The following is an 8,081-nucleotide window of genomic DNA, read 5'->3' on the forward strand; positions in this document are numbered from 1 at the left end:
GCTTAAGCACATCATAATTACATGACAGAAATTATGCAGCTTTGACAAGGGAAAGAAGTAAAACTATGAAATCTTCATTTGTTTGCCTTGTGTTAACTGAAAGAAGAAACTGATCAATCTTTTCTAATATCATGATTGGACAAGACTTGCCTGAGGGCAATTGAGGAAGAGACAGTTCTTACAGAATATAAAATTGCACTTAGTATTTCAGACTTCTATTTTTGAATGGTAAACCACTGCAAATCAGGGGCAACAAATTGCAGTGATTTATATCACTTGTTGCGACTGCATGGTACAGATTGATCAGCAGAGCCACACTTCTGATGCAGGTTACATTGATGACAGTGTTAAATCTGAGTTTAGTTTAGCTGGGAGGTAGGACTTCTGGGAAAATATTTCAATTATATTGGCTAAATCCTTAATTGTTTAGTGGTCTTTCAAGGAGAGATAATTTGTTTGATAGTCTGAATATATATATATATATGTAGTCTTGCACATATCAAATATATCAGAGAAAACTATAATCAGACTAGAATATCACATTCAACAAAAAGAAAGTCCTACCTCCTGTCATTGGTGAACATTTACTGATGGGAATAATTGAAGAATAAGTACTCCTTATCACTGAATGAAAAAAAAATAACCAAATAGGCATGATGGTACAGACCTCTCTCCTTCCTACTCATGAGGCAGTGGAAGGAAGGCAATTACTTTAAGGCCACCCTGAACTATATATTGAGACCTTTTCTTTTTGTCGGTCATGGGCCTTGAATTCTGGGCCCAGGCATTGTCTCTGAGCTGTTCAGCTCAAGGCCACCACCCTACCCCTTGAACTATAGGACCACCTCCAGGTTTTTGGTGGTTAACTGGAGATAAGAGACTCATGAACTTTTGTGCTTGGGTAAGCTTTGAACTGTAATCCTCATATCTCAGCCTTATGAACAGCTAGGATTAGAGGCTGAGCCCCTTTCTTAAAAATAAAAAGTAGCGTTTTTGTTTTGACCACATATATAATAAAATTGGAACAATACAGAGAAGATTAGCATGGCTATTGCACAAAAATGACCCGCAAATTCACAAAGGGCCCCATATTTTAAAAACAAATAAATACATGAAAAAGAGAAATTACAAAATACAAAAACTATGCTTAAGCTAATGCCAGTGGCTCACATCTATCATCCTAGCGATTTGAGAAACTGCAAGATCCAAGAAGCCTAGCTCAAAGGCAGCTTTGGCAGCATTTTCCCTGAGTTCAAGCCACAGTACCAACACCAAACTGAATAATAAATAAATAAAAATAAATTGAGGGCTGGGAGTATGGACTAGTTGTAGAATGCCCACCTAGCATGCACGAAGCCCTGGGTTCAAGTCCTCGGTACCATATACTCATAAAAAGTTGGAAGTGGTGCTGTGGTTCAAGTGGCAAAGTGCTAGCCTTGAGCCAAACGTGTTCAAGGACAGTGATCAGGCCCAGAGTTCAAGCCCCAAGACTGATAAAAATAAATTGATTGTGAGAATGGTGAATTCAAATGTATCCTCTAGTATTCTGTATTTGAAAGCTATACAAAGGACAAATTGGGCTGAATCTATGTTCCTGTTTATGAGAAAAAACATGTTATACATATTTTACACCTAAGTATACAGGAAATATTCTTTTGCCTAATACAATCTGAAATAATTTCAGCTATGTTTATTTACTGCAGTCTACAAAACAGTACTTGTTTCCTTTATTAAACAAAAGGGGTTTAGGGAAAAGGTAGAGACTATTACTTCTTTCTATTTCTATTTGAAGTGACTTTCCCTTTGAAGACTTTATTGTATTTATGCAGCTTGATTCTACTTAAGCTTTCAAATATTTTTCTATTTTTAATATAAATTATCTTTGTTTTGGGAGAGAGTTTGGACTCGGTTTTAGATTTTTTCATCGGTTGTGGAGCTTGAACTCGGTCTGGGTGCTGTCCCTGAGCTCTTCAGCTCAAGGCTACCACCTTACCCTTTGAGTCACAGCACCATTTCTGACAGTTTGGACTTGGACTGTTCATTATTACTTTATTCAGTTGAGTACGTATTCTTGGTATAAGTTGCTGTAGAAGGAGTGGGGTAGGGGACTGTGTGAATGAATAAGCCTTTCTCCTTCATGCTTATAGGCTGAAAGCAGGAATAAAAATGACTGCATGGCCATTGTGGGAAATCATAAAAGGAAGTTAGTAAGGTCTGACCCAAAGGGTCATTCAGGGAAGGCTGCCCTGAGGATGTGAGTGTCAAAATGACAAAATGTTAATTGGAGTCAGTTATAAAGTATCGTATGGTAATAAAATATTGAAGCCAGGGTTGTAGCAAAGAGAACTGGGGGTGAAGGGTGAAGAATTCAAAGTCAGCACATTCAAACACTAAAGTTAGAAAAAGAATGGGAAGGAACAAAAGGCAGGTTGTCAGTAGAAATATTTTATCTGAATATTTAAAATAAGAAAACTTGTGTACCATTCAAAATTGTTTTAGAAATACTAAGCTATTGTTTGTGTATATTTATTTTCATTGTCAAAAAAAATTACGGGGCACCAATGACTCCCACTTGAATTCCTAGCTACACATAGTACTGAAATCTGAGGATCATGGTTCAAAGCCAGCCAGAGCACAAAAATCTTTAACACTGTTTTTGTTTTTTTCCCTCCCTCCTGGGGCTTTAACTCAGGGGCTGAGCACTGTCCTTGGGCTTTCCCAAGGCTAAAGTTGTACCACTTGAGCCACAGCACCACGTCTGTTTTTTTCTATATATATGATACTGAGGAATTGCACCAAGGGCTAGGCAAGCACTCTACCAATAGGTCAAACTTCCGGCCCCCCAAATCCTTAACATTCTTACATTTAATTAACTCCTCCTGCATCTCCCCCAAAAGCCAGACATGAATCTGTACTCAAATGGTAGAGTGCTAACCTCGAGCATAAAGGCTTAGAAATAGCACCTAGTCCCTAAGTTCAGGCCCCAGGATAGATACACACACATACACAAACACAAACACAAACACAGGATTTTTCTTTTCTTTTTTTTTTTTTTTCTGTTTCACTACTCTGGCTTGAATTCAGGGTCTTAGTGCTGATCCTTACATTTTTATCCACTCTACCACTAGAGTCAACATGTCATTTGTAGCTTTTTCTGCTTAATTGGCCATAGTCTCATGACTTTCCTGCCCTGGCTGGCTTTGAATTGCAATCCTCACATCTCAGGCTCTCAATTAGCTAGATTTTAATATTTAGGAAAAAAACCCAACACAATCAAAGATGAATATTTGTACCCACATTTTAAATAGTTTTCTTACCAAGATAATGAGAATGAGTTATTAATATGTGTGTGTATGTGTACACTTCAGTGGTTTTGAATGCAACATGTATAGATATATGATTATCTATACATACTTGGGAAATGGGAAAATAAGATCAATGGGCTTTACCTTGCAGAAATGATTATACAGAGAGATGTACTCTTAATAAACAGAACCCACTCGAGGAAGGCAGTGCTATTCTCTGTGGGAGTAATTGAGAGTAGTCTCATTTGCCTTTCACGGATTTGGAGACACAGGAAGCATTGCTCCTCTGTGGACTGTGACTCCCTTAGTCGTGGTGGACGTTCTAATGGGTCTCACTTCACCTGGCTCCCTGCAGGAGCCTGCCAAGGACTCTGATTTGCCCCCCAGCCATATGTTTCAGTATGTCTCTCTTGCTGTTGAAGCCAAACTCTGATGTGCTTCATAAATTTTTGGATGAACTTGCAGAATGTGAATTCAAAAATTAATGAGCATGGATTAACAATCTCCCTGGGCAGTCTTTGTTTATGTGCTTAACACATTAGACCTGTGACCCATTCAAATAATTTTCATTGCATTATTGCAAACCTATGATCCAAACAGGTGCAGTGCAATAGGATAATGCGACCTAATAAATAACATCATTGTCTGAGCAGCTTCATTTCACCAGTTCAAACTGTGTGAATCTCTGCGGCTATGTTTAAGTAAAACTTAGCATATCATCTCTGAATAAAAAAGTTTATATGTATTTGTCTATGAGATCAAATTCTAAGAAAATATGGCAAATCATCAAAATATGACAAAATGGGGGATAAATTCTTCAATAACGAAGGAAAAGCATGTTGCTTGGGCCAACTTTGTAAACAGAAGAATAAGTTCAAATTTTAAATTATTTTTGGTGTCAATGGGATGACAAGATGGGTATCAACACATCACCATTAACATATAAAATTTTTAAAATGGCATACAACTGGATACCTTACAACATTTCTTGCAAGAAGACTGTCAGGCTGCATAGCCCATGTCTGTCTCATATAGGAAATGGCAATCAAAACTATTTAAGAAATTCATCCAAATTCTTCACATTTTCACTTAGAAAACACTGCAAGGTATATTTATTTGAATTTTACATTATAGCTTTTCAAGATCCTTCAGGCATTATTTGTGCTCAAAACTAGGCTGATAGTGACAAAAATTGCTTGCAAGCTCACTGAGGAAGGGTGCTGAATGTGAAACCCTGTCTGCCAAAGGATTCTCTGGGAAATGGTTTATGTTAAGATCCTCGGTCTTTTCATATCAAGCATTGTACCTCCACAGAGAGCATAGATGACATGCTTATCCAATTACAGGATGCCACGCTGAAAATATATAAACTGTGTCTACTGGTATTCACAATGAGCAAGTCTTTATTTTAATGATATCTCTCCACCTTTGAGGAAAAGACAAAAATAAGATTTCCAAAGTCTAAATCTAAAATTATAGAAGAGAATTGGAATGACTAAAAGTGCTGAATGATTATTTGTTATTTTCCCAAATAACTCCTCAACTACAATCCATATTTAAGAAAAATAATCTAACTACAACCAGACTTCCTGGCATAAAAAGAAAAGACAATCAATGCTGTTGGAGTAATATCTAATGTGATAACCATACACAAATAACAAAGCTAAAACCCCAATAGTTCTTATTTTTAGAAAAAGCACACACATATGATTTATTTATTTGTTTGTTTGTTTGTTTATTGTTTATTTAAATTTGGTCATAGGGGGGCTTGCCATCAGGGCCTGGGAACTGTCCCTGAGATTTTTTTCTGAACAGGATTAGATATTTACACTTTGATCCACAGCTCTACTTCCAGTTTTCTGGTGGTCAATTGGAAATAAGAGTCTTGAAGACTTTCCTGCCTGGGAAAGTTTCCTACTGTGATTCTGAGATCTCAGTCTCTTGAGTAGCTAGGGTCACAGCCATGAGCCAGCAGCCATCAATACCTGGCTAGAAAACATTTCTGTTTTCCTTTGCTTTATTACTGATATGAAGGTTCTTCTACTTTAATTTGGTCCCTGGAGAGAACAGCCTTTAAAATAAGTCACTTTTTATATCGTTGCTGCTTTCAGTCTGTTTTATAAATAAGAAGTTCCAGGTGGAAAGATGAGATACTTGAAGTAGCATCATGTGCAAAGTTATACTTATATCCCTCTTGATATTTGACTTACTCTTTATGGGAATTCTCATCTCAGAGATGACAACTTTGAAAAGCCATAAGAAGAAGGAAAATTTTCATTTTGATGTCACCTAGAAGACATAACATTTCACAAATATTTGGCTAGAAATCTGAATAAGTGGGAGAAAGGCGGGCAAATACAATTATAATATTTGATGTACATTGGCAAAACTGGAACCAGTTAACCTGAGGGTTTTGATGATGTTGGGAGAGATGGAAAAAAAAATCAACAGAAGGAATAACATTGGCCAGGGGGTACTGTACTCACAACCTGACATGATGAATTGAAACTCCTTGGTACCAACATTTACAAATAATAAAAATGAGCAAATTTGTTCTATTTTACTTAATTTAATTTTTAATTACAGCACAAAATAATTGCATTTTAATTACCTAATGGAAAGAAATGTTACACAGAACTATATTATTTATGGGTAAGTCTAGAAGTGTGTGAAATTATCATAAAGTCAATAGGGCTAAATCAAACATTATCCTCTGTTTCCAGCTGGAGGTGAAAAACAGGCAAATAAGATGAAAATGTTAGCCAGGTGTCAGTTTGTCACACCTACACCTGTAATCCTAGCTACTCAGTTATCCAGATCTGAGGATCTGGATTTAAAGCCAGTGGTAGAGTGCTAGCCTTGAGTTGAAGAGCTCAGGGACAGCTCCCAGGCCCCAGAGTTTGCATGACCAACAAAAGAAAAAGAAAAGAAAAGGTCTTCTTATGAAATAAAACATCGAATATCTACTTTGATTGAAGCTCACCTATGTGGGTGTTGTACAGGTTCCAACAGGTTGACACTCCCTGTCATTGCTTGCTTCCAGGGTCACTCTTATTCCCAGAGGGTGCCCATAGAGTGTAAGAGGCAGTGACTTCTCAACAGTATGGTTGTTGATGGCTGGAAAACCCACAGGGATCTTGCTGTCCTAGAAGGAGTTGTATACAACAAGATGGCTAAATGAAACTCTTCTCCTTATCTGAGTTCTTGAAATTTTTTTTGTAGTTTCAGCCGTCTTTGATCCAAGAATATGGACCTTACACAGAGGAACAAAAAACCCCACAATCAATCTAGAAGTTTTACTTTAAGAACTATGAAGTAAATAAAACTATTTGACTCATAAAAATATAGAAGATGTATCCACGCTGCAAACATATGCTTCATGCCTGTGCCCACTTGAAGTCCTCTCAGATCAAGTGTAGCAGTGTCAACATGCTTGGGTTCCAGTAACCCTTCTTTCACCTCATAAAGTCCTGTCAAGGGAAGTAGTGGTGAGGGGAAAAAAAAAGACACCAGGGCAGCACTCTGGAAAGAAAAGTTTAACTCTGATGCTGTGGGGCCATGTCATATGGGATACAAGACAAAGCACATAATAAAGAGGCTTCTTTACTATCAGGGTTTTAGATTTTCCAATGGCTTTTAGAATATGCCCACTCAAACAGAGTGGGACCACTGTATGTCATAATTTTTCTTATAATGAAACCTGATCAAGGACAGGACAATTTCACTTTATTCAATCTTTCTTGCACAGAAACCACACACACACACACACACACACACACACACACACACACACACACGTATATACTGTGAGATAGAATTCCTTTAATTTTCTTTGAAATCATATTACTATTGCAAGAAATATACATATAGGTTTTTCAGGAAGGGATTCAATCCCATTGAAGACATAGAGACTCTATTTTAAATTCAGTCATCCATTTATTCATTCATTTAGTAATAATTTGTCAGTGCCTCTGCACAGCAGCTTGATACAGTCTGGGACTGATTATATACATACACTCTGCAGGTTAGGAGCTCACATCTTCATGATTTCATCCAATCAGACACCAACTATGAATTCTGAGCTTTTTAGTCTATACACCATTTTAATAAAATGTCTTAAAATTCGGGGCTCACCACAATCCTCTCTTATTTGATATTTTCAAATAATGACCACAGGCTAGGAGAGTGCTTCATTTATGACTATTTTTATTTTTAATGTCAGGAGTTGGGATCACAAAATGAGAGATTTATTCACTGCATGTGACTGTCTTAATTAGAGTTTCACTATGTAGTCATGATTAAAACATGGCCACTGTGACTGAAGTAAATGCAGCTGTGAATCTGACCGGAAGCTGTCTGTCAAGTGCGAGCTGTGACACAACATTCAGAAAATCAGGAGGACACAGAAAGCAATGGCATCAAGACCATGTTTATCTGAGACTAGCTGGAGCTCAGAAATTAACTTATTGATGATATCTGAATTGACTCATCTAACTGGGAAAAAATAAACATTTCTTTTCCTTTGAAGTAGGAAAGTTCATTATTTAAAACAAGTACACAAAATAGTTCATTGAATAGTATTTCTTACTGATTCTCTGGATTCCTTTTCAAACTGTGGTATCTTATGGGAGCAAAGAAACTAAATGACTTTAAGGCAGATGGAAAGAATCTGGCATGTTGGCTCACAGTAGTAATCTCACCTATTCAGAAGACAGAGCTCAGAAACCATAGTATAAGCTCAGTCTGCACAAAAGGTAAGGAAGAACACTATGTCCA

The 8,081-nt window shown here is 37.1% G+C and overlaps 1 non-coding gene across 1 annotated transcript; it reads left to right on the forward strand.

Annotated features, from left to right (window-relative positions):
- The first annotated feature begins 991 nt into the window (after positions 1-991).
- LOC150063165 (U6 spliceosomal RNA) lies at positions 992-1,096 on the forward strand. Its single transcript, XR_016535768.1, has one exon. It is a non-coding gene; the product is annotated as a U6 spliceosomal RNA (small nuclear RNA).
- Positions 1,097-8,081: the final 6,985 nt, after the last annotated feature.

The sequence above is a fragment of the Megascapheus bottae genome, chromosome 5, assembly GCF_031878675.1.
Source record: "Megascapheus bottae isolate mThoBot1 chromosome 5, mThoBot2.hap1, whole genome shotgun sequence".
Classification (NCBI taxonomy): domain Eukaryota; kingdom Metazoa; phylum Chordata; class Mammalia; order Rodentia; family Geomyidae; genus Megascapheus; species Megascapheus bottae.